Raw genomic sequence first — 17,484 nt, forward strand, 5'->3', positions numbered from 1 at the left:
TTTCAGGTGTACAACTCAGTGATTAGACATTTATATAACTTATGAAGTGATCCTCCTGTTAAATCTAGTACCCATCTGACACCATACATAATTATTACAATATTATTGACTATATTCTCTATGCTGTACTTTAAATCCCCATGACTATTCTGTAATTACCAATTTGTACTTCTTAATCCCTTCACCTTATTCACCCATCTCCCAATCTGCCTCTCATCTATGACTGTCAAAATGTTCTCTGTATCTACAAATCTATTCCTGGTATGTTTTTGTTGTTGTTGTTGTTTGTTTGTTTGTTTGTTTGTTTTAGATTCCACATATAAGTGAAATCCTATGTAATTTTTCTTTCTCTGTCTGATTTATTTTTTACTCAGCACAAAAACCTCTAGGTCCATCTATGTTATGGCAGATGGCAAGATTTCTTTTTCTTTTTTCTTTTTTTATGTGTGGCTGAGTCATATTTCATTGTATATATGCACCATTTGCTCTTTTTTAATATATATACTAGAGGCCAGGTGCACAAAAATTTGTGTACTCAGGGGGGAGGGGTGTCCCTCAGCCTAGCCTGTGCCCTCTCGCAGCCTGGGACCCCTCAGGAGATAACGACCTGCTGGCTTAGGCCTGCTCCCGGGTGGCAGAAGGCAGGCGCAATCCCTAGGTGTAGCCCCTGGTCGGGCTCAGAGCAGGGCTGATTGGGGAGTTGGGGCGCCGCCCCCTGTCATGCACAGAGCAGGGCGGATCGGGAGGTTGTGATGCCACCCTCAGTCATGCTCAGGGTAGGGCCTATTGGGGGGTTGGGGCACCGCCCCCTGTCACACTCAAGGCAGGGTCAATGGGGAGGCCTCGCAGCTCCGCTGATCCCGGTGCTGGGAGGCATATTACCCTTTTACTATATAGGATAGAGGCCTGGTGCACGGGTGGGTGCCAGCTGGTTTGCCCTGAAGGGTGTCCTGGATCAGGGTGGGGGGGTCCCGCTTGGGTGCCTGGCAGACTTCTCTTCCCAGCACTGGAACCCTGTGCTGAGAGTCCTGGTGTGGGGCTGGGAGTCCTGGTTGGTATTCTTGGGTGCACAGAGAGACTTGGGTTTTTCCCATTTTCCAAGGCTGGTTCTCCAGTGTTCCTGTAGGCCACCTTTCAGTTGATTCCTTCTCTGTTTGTATTATCCATAGTTGGTTCTTCACTTCTCAGGGACACTTCTTCAGCCAAGATATCCCTCTGCATTCTTAACTGCCACATGTGGATGTGGAACCAGCCTATTCTGACTCTCCATTCCTCCTACCAGTGTTGATGTGGCTTCTTCTTTATATTCTTGGTTGTAAGACTTCCATTCAGCCAGATTTCAGGTGGTTCTGAATGATGGTTGTTCTGTAGTTTACTTGTAATTTTAATATGGTTATGGGAGGAGGCAAGTACAACTTTTACCTACTCCACCATCTTGAAAGGAAGCCTTTCATGAGTGTTTTAAATTATTTATTTTCTTAGGTGAGACAGGATGGCTAGAGTGAGCTAGAGTTAGGTATTTCCCTTCCCTGGATAGTTTAGGGTCTGATACTACCTCAGAATATTAGGTTTAGGTTAACTCGGCCCCTGGAGGGAAGGCCATGTTAAGAAGAACAGAGTGTTCTGGCTAGTTCAAAATTATTTTTCCCATCCCACTGCCAGAAGCACAAAGGGATTATTCTCTATTTAATATGGGAATTCGCTTGAGCTCCTGGAGGCAAATCTCACAATATTTGGGGGACTGCCCTAAGACTGGGTCCCTCTGGAGTTTTGAACTCTCAGACTTGTCCATCTGAGCCTCCAGAAATTCATTGATTATAGTTAAGGCTTTCCTACCCCAACACTGATTTCCCAGGAAGGTTTCTGCTTTAAGTCTCTGCTCAGTAAGCTGGTCTTTGCCTGTCTTTTTTCCCCCTCTAATTTTTGTGGGCAGCAGTTTGCCCTGTGTCCCTCTCTCTCTTGCAGATCCAAGAAGAATTAGAGATTTTTCAGTCTGTTCAGCTTTTTACATATTGTTAGGACAGAGTGGCCACTCCTCCATTGAGGTTATATCAATTCAGTTGTTAGCCTATAAATTCTTGCTTGTCTCTCTGGTGTTTCTTTTGTTGTCTTGAAGTATTTTAGTCCAGTTTGAGTGCAAGGTGTAACTAAATGTGTATTAGCAAGCCTCAGTTTGCTTATTATTGATATGTTTTCTTTTTCATGCCTAAAGTTTTGCTTCTTATCTGCTCTAACCCTTATTTTCTACCCCCTATCTATCCAAAACTAAAATATACAAAACATCTAGTACTTAGGAAGGGAGAAAAAGACATGTGTGGCCTGCATCAAAATAAAAAAGGTGGCTTCATGTCTGTGCTTGCTTCCCCTCTGTATTTGTCAGAACCAACTATGGATAATACAAGCAGAGAAGGAATCAACTGAAAGGTGGCCTACAGGAACACTGGAGAACCAGCCTTGGAAAATGGGCAAAACCCAAGTCTCTCTGTGCACCCAAGAATACCAACCAAGACTCACTTCAGAAACAGTCTGGGTGATAAAACCCCTGAGGGCACTAGCTCTAGGGGACACTTGCCTCCATTCTGGAGATGGTCTCTAACCATCTCTACATCTGTGTGACACTCAGGTTAAGACTGGGTTAAACCAGATTATTTACCCTGTAGGAAGAGGGAATGCTGGTTCAGACTTCCATAGTGGAAGGTGGGATCCTTTCTCCCACCAGGACTCCCTCACTGAAAAAGACTCATAAATAGGATAGAGCTTTGGGAGTGGGAAACCAAAGCAATGACCCAAGTCCACTATAATCCACACTCTTATTGCCAGATATCCACATGCAGCCCTCTCCCTCTACTTAACATTTCCCAGGAGGAGATCCTGTGAGCCATATTCCTCCTTCTCCACCTTGTCTAGCAGGAAAGAGGGCTCAATGACCCAGCCAACACTTCAACTCCCATTTTCTTGTTTGTCTGATAACACTGGAGATGATATATCAGATAGCTATATGGTTTCCATTTCAATTTGTCTCTTAATGAAACATTCCTCTCATGGGTACTAAAAATGAAGAGAGCAGATTCATGGGGATAGGAGGCAAAAAAAAAAAATGTTAATGGGTCACTGGGTATAATTTCATCTAGTACCATCTCCTGGTTCTTAGCTCCTTGAGTTTCGACTATGGGAAGAACAAAACCATTTTTTGATCTTTGGTTCAGGGCACATGCTACATCCTGCAACCTAGCACCCCAATCTCTGAGAGTGTTATGTCTTTGATGGCCCATGCCACACCACTGTTGGATAATGAGACTTCTGGATAATGAGATATATGATAAGGGTATTGAATCTCATGGCAGTAATACATTGCTTGTTCCTTTTACTGTAAAATAATGTTGGCAGGACACTTTGGGGTTGTTTTAAGGCATTCATTGCCTTCATGATTTTTTGGTTAACAGAATCAAGGAAAACAAACACAAATCCAGGATAAGGCTACTGTTTTCTAATGAGGATAAATAGAGCCACTCTTTTCATGATGGGAGGGATCTAATGTAGTATAGCTGCCACCAGGTAGCTGGCTAGTCTTCCCAACAAATAGTACCATAACAAAGAGTTGTTATGCTGCAAATTGGCTTCACTGCAGTGGTAGGGTTAGGTCACCCATGTAAGAGGAAGTTCATGTTCTTGAGGCCATACACAATCTCTACTCCTGCCAACATGACCCTTTCTCCTGAGCCCACTGTGCCAGCTGTGGAGTTATGGAAAGGGAGCTCTCTGACGTCCACTGTGCAGATTATCTTGCCCATCTGATCAAAAGCCTTTTGTGATGTGGAGGCTTTTTAATAAGAATTTGTATTGGAGTCCTGGCTGGTGTTTCTCAGTGGGTAGAGCATCAGCCCACCCACTGAAGGGTCTCAGGTTTGATTCCTTGTCAAGGGCCCATACCTGGGTTTCAGATTCAATCTCTGGTCCCAGTTGAGGCACATGAAGGAAGCAACCAATCGATGTGCCTCTCTCACATCGATGTTTCTCTCTCTCTCTCTCCACCCCTCCCTCCCTTTCACTCTCTCTAAAAATCAATGGAAAAAAATATCCTGGGATGAGGATTAACAACAAAAAAATAATTTGTTTGGACATAAGCATACCACCCAGCAACTTGTCTCCTTGGGTTATTGAGAGGAATTGAAGAGCTTGTAAACCTGAAATGCACAGACACACAGTTTATGCTCAATAAATGGCAGTTATTATTACTAAAGAAAAGAATATGTACAATGTAAAAATAAGTCCTGAAATCATATTGAAAAAATCTGATAGGTAGAAAAATTAAGTATACTATTTGTATAGTGCATCAAACACTCAAAACAACTTTTACTAACTTAAATCAAATTCAATACTTGTTACTTTAATCAGAATAAAGTATTTTCATTTTAAAACAAAATCACAATGTCAGGTTAAGAGCTATGGTTGCCTTGAACTTTTAGATTATATTATATTCATGAATATATGTAAAGTATAGTCAAGTTTATTTGTGATACAAAAAAACTGCAAAAGGGAAAGTACACATTTTTTAAAAGGGAATTTTGTTTTGTTTTGTTTTGTTTTAATATATTTCTTTATTGATTTCAAAGAGGAAGGAAGAAGGAGAGAGAGATAGAAACATCAATGATGAGAGAGAATCATTGATCAGTTGCCTCCTGCACATCCCTACTGGGAATCGAGCCCACAACCCAGGTATGTGCCCTTGGCTGGAATCAAACCTGGGATCCTTCAGTCCACAGGCCAATGCTCTATCCACTGAGCCAAACTGGCTAGGGCATAAAAGGGAATTGTTTTGTAAGTTAATAATTTTCTTTCTCATAACTCTTTTCCTCCTAATGATCCAAAAGTGCTTGGTAGCAACTGTGGTCACCACTTTACCAAATGGGCAATAAATTTCATTAATAATCCAGTTGATAATTATTGCACAGTACATTGTGTGGGTTGTGGATTCAGAACAGAAAAGAAAATTGCTCCAGCTTCTATAGAGCTACAATCCAATGTGGATGAAACACAGTATGATGCTGACAGAGGCACATACAGAGCAATACAACAGGGGGCACTGAAGTTCTTTAAATATTATATGGGTGAGCAACTACCATTTCCTTCCCCTTAGTCTCTTTAAAAAGCAACCTCATTTCTAGAGAAAGGGAGGGAGTGCTCTAAGAGGACGAGTGTGAGGGGAAGGCTGAGCCAGGGATGCAGCACAGCTTGCAGAGTGGCCATGAGCAGGCCAGCTTGAAGGAGAGGGTTGACTGAGCTGTCGGGGCAGTAACAGAAAATGAAGGGAATAAGGCAGGAGGAAAGTCTTAAAGTCATGTTACGTGGCAAGGACACAGCTGGTCAAGAAAACTATAAGTCCACACTGCCCAGCTCCTAACATTACTGGGAGACCCCATTTCCTTGCTATCTCATAAATCACAGAATTTCCGAAATAAATTCATTTAATCACTCTCTCTGCTGTTATCACTAAAACCGGTTCATTGTCTCAGAGAGACTTTCCTAGTTGTATCACACATACTAGAGGTGGAAAAATGAAATGACACTAACTATAAACAGATGAATTGTCCGTTTGAAAACCCCATGACAATTTGTAGCGCTTTTCTCCAGCATTACAGATCTGCCCCCAAGAAACATCCCAATCATTTTCCTTCATCCTGACTGCCCTGTCACTTCACTGCAGGTTCACATTTGTATGTGTGTGTGCATGTGTGTGCAAATGCTACTCTAAATGCCTTGAATGCCCAAGGTTTATATGTTTTTTGTTTGTTTGTTTTTATTTAAGGAATTTATTGGGATGACATTGGTTAATAAAATCATATAGGTTTCAGGTGAAGGTTTGTATGTTTTAACTCCCCATATACATTATCATGGCTAGCAGCCACATAATTGGTTTCCAATAAACACTGGGTCAACATTTGAGAAAAATTTATGAGTAAAGGGTATCCTTGTGTGCTACTCCTTTGTTCTCTCTCTCTCTCTCTCTCTCTCTCTCTCTCTCTCTCTCTTTCTTTCTTTTGTTTTGTTGTTGTTGTTGTTGTTGTTGTTGTTGTTGTTGTTGTTAATCCTCACCCGAGGATATTTTTCCATTGATTTTTAGAGAGAGTGGAAGGGAGGGGGAGAGACAGAGAGAGAGAAACATTGATGTGACAGAGACACATCGATTGGTTTCCTCCTGCATGCACCCCAAACTGGCTAGGACGAAATTCCTTGCTCTTGATGTTAATGTTCCCAGCACTTTTTGTTCAGCCTAGAAATACCCCATTCATTGTCTCTCACACAAACCAGTTGTGACCTTTGAAGTGTGATATGAGGGGCTAAGCTTTTCTGCCTCCTTTCACCGATGCCTACAATTTAACCATGAGCTATTTTATTCACCTGCATTCAGCATGTTATTTTCCTGATACCCTTTATAAAGGCTTTTCTTTGAGCAGCAAAGAACACTGTGTCAGGAACCCAGGTGTGTCCTTGTAAAGCCTTGGGATCATGGAGCTTTGGGCAAGTCACACAAGCTCTTCCTCCACTCTGAACATGGGATGCCACCCAGAGATACCTGAGAAGCAGACCAAATAATGCAGCACAGTACTTGGCACAGTGCTTAGCATGGGGCCAGGGCTCCATCAATGGTAGCTTTCCTTGTAATTTCTTCAGTTTCTCATCTGTAAAATGGAACTTCCACTTACTTGTCCTGCCTGCTTTGTAAAGGTAATCCAAAAATTTGTCTTCATGCCCACCCTCCTTCAAGGTCAGTTTTCTTTAGTACCATTTTTAATCCCAATTCACAGTAAGAAATATATTTTACATCATGAATCCAGCATACACACATATCTAACTGAAGTAAAAGTTTCACTTGTAACTGTATAACTTTATAACTGTATTAAACAATACACATATTAGAGCATGCAGTTGGATATTTTCCATTCAATTTTATTTCATTTTCTAAAAAATGCTGGTTGAGACCCACTAAACACTCACATGACCAGTCTGAAATATATCACTCTATTATCTAGTGTGCAAAGAGAAGTTTTCTTCCAGATCCACCCCCTGAGTTATTTACTTGTAAGTTGTTCCTTGGTGCTGCTGGCTCTTCCATTTGCTCCCAGTTTTGTCCCTTCAGTCCCTTTCTGCCTCATCTTGCTCATACCCTCATTATGTGACACACGTAGACACAGCCTCCTCTATAGGCTGTAGCGTCCTCTGCTCAGGGCCCTCCTGTCCCCTTGTTTTCAGCATATGGCTAAAGATATCAAATATCTTTATTGAAGGTTTGAGCAACTAAAGAAAATTACATTGTATAAGAGAAAACAAAGGACACCACACCTAAGAAATCAGATCTCTCTTAGCCAAAGGGCCCCTCATATGCACACCCCCAGTCTTACTTAGCTCCCTACCCTGAGGATTGCTCCTCCTTACCAAAAGTGTATTCCCCACTCCCATCCTAAGAAACTCTTCTTCATCCTACATTTCAGGAAACCCCACCCTGACCAGTGGCTTGATCTCCTCCCAGGAAGGACAACGTCCTTTCTTCCACAGTCCAGTCCACATCAAGTGTTCTGGGACTTGACCCTTCAGGTCCCACTGAGAGGTCTGGGGATGGGGGGGGGGGGGGGTTATTCTATGCACTAAGTCTTGTAATGAGGTCCAGGTCAGTGTGAGCTCTGATTCAGGGACCCCTTTCCAATCTCACTTTCAATGTGAGTATGGTCACCTTTTCTCCACTGTCAGCAGGTTGCTGCTGTACCCAACACAGACTGGGGAGGCAGCTTAGCCTAAAACTCAGGAGGCACATTTCTCCTCAGAGCCAGCCCACTCACACTGTCATTCTGAAGTGTTCAGTTCCATTTTTTCATGTCCCTCCACACCTCTTCATCCTTTCCCCTTCTGACCATGTGCTAGCAAGACAGAGACCTTTGCTGGGTCACACATCCCAGATGCATCTTCCTTAGCTGTATTACAAAGCTACTGTTCTCAAATCAATAAATGTGATACATCACATAAACTGGCACAAGGTACTGGCACAAGAACAGACAGACAGATCAATGGAATAGAATAGAGAATCCAGAAACCGACCCAAACCACTATGCTAAATTAATATTCAACAAAGGAGGCATGAACATACAATGGAGTCAAGACAGCCTCTTCAATAAATGGTGTTGGGAAAATTGGACAGATACATGCAAAAAGATGAAACTAGACCACCAACTTACACCATACACAAAAATAAACTCAAAATGGATAAAGGACTTAAACATAAGATGGAAAATCATAAAAATACTAGAGGAATCCACAGGCAGCAAAATCTCAGACATATGCTGAAGCAATTTCTTCACTGATACTGCTCCTAAGACCTAGGGCAATGGAAATTAAAGAGAAAATAAACAAATGGGACTACATCAAAATAAAAAGCTTTTGCACAGCAAAAGAAACCATCAACAAAACAACAAGAAAGCCCCTGCATGGGAGAACATATTTGCAAATGCTATCACCAATAAGGGTTTAATCTCCAACCTTTAAAGAGAACCCATACAACTTAACAAAAGGAAGATAAACAACCCAATCAAAAAATGGGCAACTGACCTAAATAAATACTTTTCGAAAGAAGATAGAAGAAAGGCCAAAAGACATATGAAAACATGCTCAAAGTCACTAATCACGGGAGAGATGCAAATCAAAACAACAATGCAGTACCATCTCTCACCTGTCAGAATGGCTATCATCAACAAATCAACAAACGACAAGTGCTGGCAAGGATGTGGAGAAACAGGAACCCTCTTGCACTGCTGGTGGGAATGCAGGCTGGGGCAGCCACTGTGGAGAACAGTATGGAGTTTCCTCAAAAAACTAAAAATGGAACTCCCATTTGACCCAGTGATCCCACTTCTAGGAATATACCCCCAAGAAACTAGAAACTAGAAACACCAATTAGAAAGGATATATGCACTCCTATGTTCATAGCAGCACAATTCACCGTATCTAAGATTTGGAAACAGCCTAAGTGCCCATCAGTAGATGAGTGGATTAAAAAACAATGGTACATCTACACAATGGAATACTATGCTGCAGTAAAAGAGAAGGAGTTCTTACTATTTGCAACAGCATGGATGGAACTGGAGAGCATTATGCTAAGTGAAATAAGCCAGTCAGAGAAAGATAAATACCACATGATGTCACTCATTTATGGAATATAATGAACAACATAAACTGATGAACAAAAACAGATACAGAGACAGAGAAACATCTATCAGACCGTCAAACCTCAGGGGGAAAGTAGGGGTGGTTGCGGGTAAGGGGGAGAGATCAACCAAAGGACCTATATCCATGCATATAGGCCTAACCAATGGACACAGACAACAGGTGGTTGAGAGCATGGCGGGGAAGGGGGGGTAATGTGGGGATAAGGACACATATGTAATAACTTAATCAATAAAAATTTTAAAAAATATTCCTAAAAAATAATTTTAAATTAAAAAAATAAAAGTATACTTATTTTTAATAACTTAAAAAAACAACAAGGAGCATCTTAAGGTGTTTCTGGGTCCCAGCAAGGGCAGAGAGGTCTCCTCCAGGTTCCAGCCTAGGGTTCTAATGACACTGATGAAAAGACAGAATAAGAACTGTTAGAAAGATGAAAATAATGATTATCTAGAAATACCGTAGTATGTTACTTATCTGGCATTTGATGATTCTCTAGGATTTTTTAAAAAGAGAGGTTTCAGGTCCTCTAGAGCAGCGGTTCTCAACCTGTGGGTCGCGACCCCTTTGGGGGTCGAACGACCCTTTCACAGGGGTCGCCTAAGACCATCGGAAAACACATATATAATTACATATTGTTTTTGTGGTTAATTACTATGCTTTAATTATGTTCAATTTGTAACAATACATCCTGCATATCAGATATTTACATGACGATTCATAACAGTAGCAAAATTACAGTTATGAGGTAGCAACGAAAATAATTTTATGGTTGGGGGTCACCACAACATGAGGAACTGTATCAACCTTCTTAATGCCTCGACCCTTTAATACAGTTCCTCATGTTGTGGTGACCCCCAATTTCATTGTTACAAATTGAACATAATTAAAGCATAGTGATTAATCACAAAAACAATATTTAATTGTATGTGTTTTCTGATGGCCTTAGGCGACCCCTGTGAAAGGGTCGTTCAACCCCCAAAGGAGTCACGACCCACAGGTTGAGAACCGCTGCTCTAGAGGCTCACATGAGTAGGAATCTAGTAACTCAGTTGATGGTGATATAGCTTTTGTTCTCCTCCTGAGTTGTCATTCAAGGCTTACTCGAGACAGATGGCTCTTGGAATGGATGCTGCTGACCTGTTGGGAGACTTAAAGTTGTTTAAAGGGACTGCCCAAATAAATGAGGGCTATTCCCAAAAACCCTGGGGCAGCACTGTTTATGTTAGTTGACTGCTTTGATTATTAGGGTCTTCAAAGGCAAATAGGGACTGTGAGTTAGGATATAAGGGTATACGGATAAAGGTATCCTTGAAATCTAGTACTGTAAACCACTCTGTGTCCTCCAGAACCTGGTTAAGTAAAGTATGAGGGTTAGGGACAACTGGGTGGATAGGAATCACTGCCTTATTTACTAGTTATAAGTCCTGAACTAGTCCTCCTTCCCTGTTAGGCTCTGGTACCCTTAAGATGGGAGTATTATAAGGATGATAACAAGGTTTCAATAAACCTTGGGCTTCTGAAATAGATATCCTATTAGAATATTGAATCCTTCTAAAGCCTCAGGGTTGGGAGGATACTATCTCTGATGTGGATATGAGGCTTTCTGAAGGGTCAGGAAGGCATGGGAAAGGAACAACTTACCCCAGCTACACCCTAAAAGCTGAGAAAAATATCTCTTTATTGGCTTCCCAGACATGCCTGTAACAGCTTCAGCCTCTGAGGATAATTAACTAGGTTCTAAGAGGAGTACAGAGATGGTGGCTCCAGCACCGGGGAGGAAATTAATTTCCTTGTCCCCCACTGTCAGGCTTCCCCGGGGCTCCTGGGTGGAGGTGGCAGTCCTCTGAGGAGCCGGGTTGGGGGACCCCGAGCCCCATCAGTCCTCTTGGGCCAGCTGGGTTGCCAGCCCCGCCCCAAAGAACCTCCATCTCCAGGGGCAATCGACTTCCAGTGGTTTCCTTGATAAACAGGACAGGGCTCTGGTGGTTCACCACACCCCTTGGGACAGCTCCGGCCCATAAGTACACCCTGACTACAATTGTAGCAGGTGACTAGGACTGACTGTTAGTCTCCAGGCTCTGACTCTGGGCCCTTGCTCTCCTGAAGCGCAGCACAAAGAGTCTTAGTTTTGGCCTGGCTTTTTCTGTTTCTCCTTTTTCGTCCTTCTGGTCTCTATTATAGAACACAGAGGTGGTAACTTTCAGGAGATTCTTCTAAAGTACTCTCGGGACCAATAGCCAATTCTTGTAACTTCCTGATGTCTGGGACAGCCTGAGTGATAAATTTGTTCTTAAAATTAGTTGTCCCAATCCTAAATCTGGGATAATGTTGGTAAGCTTAACCAATGCCTCCCTGACCCTTTCTTAAAAAGCCAAGGGGTCTTTGTCAGCCCCTTGGTTAATGGTGGTTAATTTAGAGTAGTTGACAGGCTTTCTTTTATTATGTCTGAGCAGTGCTTTATTTTCTACCTCTCAGTTTCAGGATTCTATTGAGAGTCTACAGGGGGACTGCCTCCTGTCCTGTTAAGAAATTCTTGTGTTTTTCCGCCAGCTGAGCGCTGCTCCTGCTGCACCATTCTTGCACTGAGCTCCATGCTCCCGCTAAGGCAGCGCCTCCATCTCCTTCCAGCCACCATCATGATCATCTACCAGGATCTCCTCAGCCATGATGAGATGTTCTCCAATATCTACAAGATCTGGGAGATCATGGACGGGCTGTGCCTGGAGGTAGAAGAGAAGATGGTCAGTAGGACAGAGGGTAACATTGATGACTCACTAATTGGTGGAAATGCCACTGCTGAAGGCCCTGAGAGTGAAGGAACGGAAAGCACAGTAATCACTGGTGTTGACATTGTCATGAACCATCACTTGCAGAAAACCAGCTTCAGAAAAGAAGCCTACAAGAAGTACATCAAAGATGACATGAAATCAATCAAAAAGAAGCTTGAAGAACAGAGACCAGAAAGAGTAAAGCCTTTTATGACAGGGGCTACAGAACAAATCACGCACATCCTTGCCAATTTCAAAACTAGCAGTTCTTTATTGGTAAAAACATGAATCCAGATGGCATGGTTGTTCTGCTGGACTACCGTGAGGAAGGTGTGACCCCATACATGATTTTCTTTAAGGATGGCTTAGAAATGGAAAAATGTTAACAAATTGGTCAGTTTGGCTCTATCACCTGTCATTATAACTGGCTGCTGCTTTTTTTTTAAATTAAATCTTTATTGTTCAGATTATTACATTTGTTCCTCTTTTTCCCCCCCACAACTCCCCTCCTCTCAGTTCCTACCCCACCCTCCGCCCTCACTCCCCATCCACTGTCCTCATCCATAGGTGCACGATTTTTGTCCAGTCTCTTCCCGCATCTCCCACACCCTTTTCCCCCCCAAGAATAGTCAGTCCATTCCCTTTCTATGTCCCTGATTCTATTATGATCACCAGATTATTTATTCACTTGATTCTTAGATTGACTTGTTGATAGATGCATGTTTGTTGTTCATAATTTGTATCTTTACCTTTTTCTTCTTCTTCCTCTTCTTAAAGGATACCTTACAGCATTTCATATAATACTGGTTTGGTGGTGATGAACTCCTTTAGCTTTTCCTTATCTGTGAAGCTCTTTATCTGACCTTCAGTTCTGAATGATAGCTTTGCTGGATAAAGTAATCTTGGTTGTAGGTTCTTGGTATTCATCACTTTGAATATTTCTTGCCATTCCCTTCTGGCCTGCAAAGTTTCTGTTGAGAAATCAGCTGACAGTCGTATGGGTATTCCTTTGTAGGTAACTGAGTTTCTTTCTCTTGCTGCTTTTAAGATTCTCTCTTTGTCTTTTGCTCTTGGCATTTTAATTATGATGTGTCTTGGTGTGGCCCTCTTTGGATTCCTTTTGTTTGGGGTTCTCTGCGCTTCCTGGACCTGTAAGTCTATTTCTTTCACCAGGTGGGGGGAGTTTTCTGTCATTATTTCTTCAAATAGGTTTTCAATATCTTGCTCTCTCTCATCTTCTGGCACCCCTATAATTCTGATGTTGGTATGCTTGAAGCTGTCCCAGAGGCTCCTTACACTATCTTTGTATTTTCGGATTCTTTTTTCATTTTGCTTTTCTGGTTGGGTGTTTTTTGCTTCTTCGCATTTCAAATCTTTGCCTTGATTCTTGTGCTCCTCTGGTCTGCTGTTGGGAGTCTGTATAGTATTCGTTATTTCAGTCCATGTATGCTTAATTTCTAGTTGGTTCTTTATCATAACATCGAGGGTCTCATTAGATTTCTTGAGGATCTCACTACATTTATCGGCGGCTTCTAGACAGTTCTTAAGAGACGTTGAAAGTGTGGTTCTGAACTCCATATCCTCCATTGACAGTTTTGTCCTGTTTCTTTGTCTCCGCATTTTTTATGCTTTCTTGGTGCACCCCTAGTGGTCTTTGTGCACAGTCTTGTTGTAGTTAAGACTTGATTGTTGTCGGCAATACCGGGGGTGATTTGACCTCCAGGCTAACTGGCTATGAGAGTCCGCTGTGTCTGCAGTGGGAGAGCTTCTGTGCTGGATCTCTAGGGCGGTGCTAATCTAGCGTTTGCCTGAGGCTATCCAGCAAATGGCTCTGTGCAGGGATTGGGCGGGGCGGAACCCGGGGATCTACAGGGCAGGCCGAAGCAAGCAGTTATGGCTGCTCTGAGTTCCGTCCCTAGGGGCTCTGCCTCACAGAGTCCCAGCAACCACTGCAAACCTCAGAGAGAAAGCTGCCTTCTAGTTCCGACCGAAGCCAGACAGTCCCGCTTCTCCCGTTTGAGTCTGGGTTCCTAGAGACTCGCCCAGATCTGGAGCTCAGAGTCTGAAACTCCCTCCCGATTGAAAACAACAACCGCGCCCTCCGCCTCCAGCCTGCTCCATGTGCACTCCGCACCTCAGTGTTTCACTTCAGCACTGCGCCTCCTCTGAGTCTGAGTTCCTCCTAGTTGTAGAATTTCCACTCAGCCAGCCTTCCTGTGGTTCTGGATGATGTCCGTTCCGTCTTTTAGTTGTTTTTTGAAGTGTTTGTTCAAGGCAGCAATCTCCGGCGTTAACCTATGCCGCCATCTTGGTTTTCCCTGGCTGCTGCTTTTCATCCACACACCAAGACTAGGACAAATGGGACTGATGTTATCTTGAGCTCTTCATTTATTTTGGCCTTGATTCATTTGGAGCGGAGGCATTGTTTTTAAGAAAAAAAAACATGTCATATAGGTTGTCTAAAAATAAAATGCATTTAAATTCAAAAAAAGAAAAAGAAATTCTTGCTTTTTTTCTCAGAGCCTTTTATTCCCCTGGTATAAGTAAGAAAATGGTCATTCCCAAATTCTTTTGCTTTCTCTAGTATGCCTTGCTTTTCAGTGGCTGAGAAGGTCAGTTTAATATGAGCATGATGTCTCTATATCGCTATATGAGAGATTATACACTTGAATAAGGGTTTGGAAGACCTCAATATATTTGTCAGGGTCTTCCAAGAACTTTTCTAAATCACTTTAAATTTGTCTCATGTCCTGGGGTGAAAAGCAGATCTGGGCTAAAGTAGGACCAGATCCTTTATCTGTCTTGGGGCAATTTAAGGTCAGCTCAGCCCTGGGCAGGGATGTGGCCTCTGACTTTTCTTCTGGCAGATTTTGTGTTGTTATTGCCAGGAGCAAGGGATTAAGTTTACAATTTCTGCCTGTTTTTGGCTTGTCCTCTAGAGTAAAGAAAGTCTGGACATATGGGACTTCCAACCATTTATATTCTTCCTACAGAAGAGATCTAATTGTAGGATGGTGTTATACTTGAGGCTTAACTCTGAGGGCCAGCTTTCACCATTCTCCAGTTGGTATTGAGGCCAAATCTGAGTGTAGAAAAAAATCAGACATTACTTTTTCAAGGTTTGTGAGCCAAAATTATTCCAATTCTTTTTTATTTTTATTATTATAATTCTTTATTGTTTAAAGTATTACATAAGTCTCCTTTTTCCCCCATTGACCTCTCCCCGGCCTCCTCCACACCCAGCACAAACCCTCACCCCACCCCCCTGTCTGTGTCCATTGGTTATGCTCATATGCTGCATACAAGTCCTTTGGTTGATCTCTTACCCTCTCAACCCCACACGCCACACCCCCGCCCTGCCCTGCCTTCCCTCATAGGTTGGACAGTCTGTTCAATGCTTCTATGTCTCTGGTTCTATTTTTGTTCATCAGTTTATGTTGCTCATTATATTCCACAAATGAGTGAGATCATGTGATATTTATCTTTCTCTAACTGGCTTATTTCATTTAGCATAATGCTTTCCAGTTCCATCCATGCTGTTGCAGAGCAAATGGTAAGAATTCCTTCTTTATTACAGCAGCATAGTATTTCATTGTGTAGATGTACCACAGTTTTCTAATCCACTCATCTGCTGATGAGCACTTAGGCTGTTTCCAAATCTTAGCTATGATGAATTATGCTGCTATAAACATAGGGATGCATATATCCTTTCTAATTGGTGTTTCTGTTGTCTTGGAATATATTCCTAGAAGTGGAATTACTGGGTCAAATGGAAGTTCCATTTTTAATTTTTAGAGGAAACACCATACTGTTTTCCACAGTGGCTGCACCAGTCTGCATTCATACCAGCAGTGCAAAAGGGTTCCTTTTTCTCAGAATCCTCGACAACACTTCATTTGTTGATCTGTTGATAATAGCCATTCTGACAGGTGTGAGATAGTACCTCACTGTTGTTTTGATTTGCATCTCTCCCATGATTAGTGACTTTGAGCATGTTTTCATATGTCTCCTGGCCTTCTGTATGTCCTCTTTCAAAAAGTGTCTATTTAGGTCCTTTGCCCATTTTTGTATTGGATTGTTTATCTTCCTTTTGTTAAGTTGTATGAGTTCCCTGTAAATTTTGGAGATTAAACCCTTATCAGAGATAACATTTGCAAATATGTTCTCCCATGCAGTGGGCTTTCTTGTTGTTTTGTTGATGGTTTCTTTTGCTGTGCAGCAGCTTTTTAATTTGATGAAGTCCCATTTGTTTATTATCTCCTTAGTTTCCATTGCTCTAGGAGCTGTATCAGTAAAGATATTGCTATGACGTATGTCTGCTCTTTTGCTGCCTATGGATTCTTCTAAGATTTTTATGGCTTCCCATCTTAAGTTTAAGTCCTTTATCCATTTTGAGTTTATTTTTGTGTATGGTGTAAATTGGTGGTCTATTTTTATTTTTTTGTACATATCTGTCCAATTTTCCCAACACCATTTATTGAAGAGACTGTCTTGACGCTATTGTGTGCTTTTGCCTCCTTTGTCAAATATTAATTGAGTATAATGGCTTGGGCTGATTTCTGGGTTCTCTTTTCTGTCCCATTGGTCTATATGTCTGTTCTTGTGCCAGTGCCAGACAGTTTTGAGAACCGTGGCTTTGTAGTATAGCTTGAAATCTGGTATTGTGATCCCTCAAACTTTGTTCTTCTTTCTCAAGATTGCTGCAGCTATTCGGGGTTTTTTATTATTCCAGATGAATTGTTGGAGAGTTTATTCTAGGTCTTTGAAGAATGCCATTGGTATTTTGATGGGGATTGCATTGAATCTATAGATTTCTTTGGGTAGTATGGACATTCTAATTATGTGATTCTACCAATCCATGAACACAGTATACCCTTCCATTTGTTTATTTCTTCCTCTATCTCTTTTTTCAGTGTCCTGCAATTTTCTGAGTACAGGTCTTTTACCTCCTTGGTTAAATTTATTCCTAGGTATCTTAATTTTTTTCGTTGCAATGGTAAATGGGATTTTTTTTTTTTTTTAGTTTCTCTTTCTATGAGTTTATTATTGGTATATAAAAAAGCCATAGATTTCTGGGGGTTAATTTTGTATCCTGCTACATTGCCAAATTCATTTATTAATTCTAGTAATTTTTTTTATGAAGTCCTTAGGGTTTTCTATGTACAATATCATGTCATCTGCAAATACTGACAATTTTACTTCTTCTTTTCCAATTTGGATACCTTTTATTTCTTCTTGTTGTCTGATCGCGATGTCTAGCACTTCCAGTACTATGTCAAACAGTAGTGGTTAAAGTAATCATCCGTGTCTTGTTCCTGTTCTTAGGTGAAATGGTTTTAGTTTTTGCCCATTGAGTATGATGTGGCTGTAAGTTTGTCATATAGGGCTTTTATTATATTGAGGTATGATCTCTCTATTCCCACTTTGCTGAGAGTTTTTATCAGGAAAGCATGTTGGATTTTGTCAAATGCCTTTTCTGCATCAATTGATAAGATTATGT

At 41.7% G+C, this 17,484-nt stretch overlaps 1 pseudogene; it reads left to right on the plus strand.

Moving 5' to 3' along the window:
* Positions 1–11,806: 11,806 nt before the first annotated feature.
* On the plus strand, positions 11,807–12,417 carry LOC132226294 (translationally-controlled tumor protein-like; annotated as a pseudogene).
* Positions 12,418–17,484: the final 5,067 nt, after the last annotated feature.

Source organism: Myotis daubentonii, chromosome 2, assembly GCF_963259705.1.
Source record: "Myotis daubentonii chromosome 2, mMyoDau2.1, whole genome shotgun sequence".
Taxonomy (NCBI): domain Eukaryota; kingdom Metazoa; phylum Chordata; class Mammalia; order Chiroptera; family Vespertilionidae; genus Myotis; species Myotis daubentonii.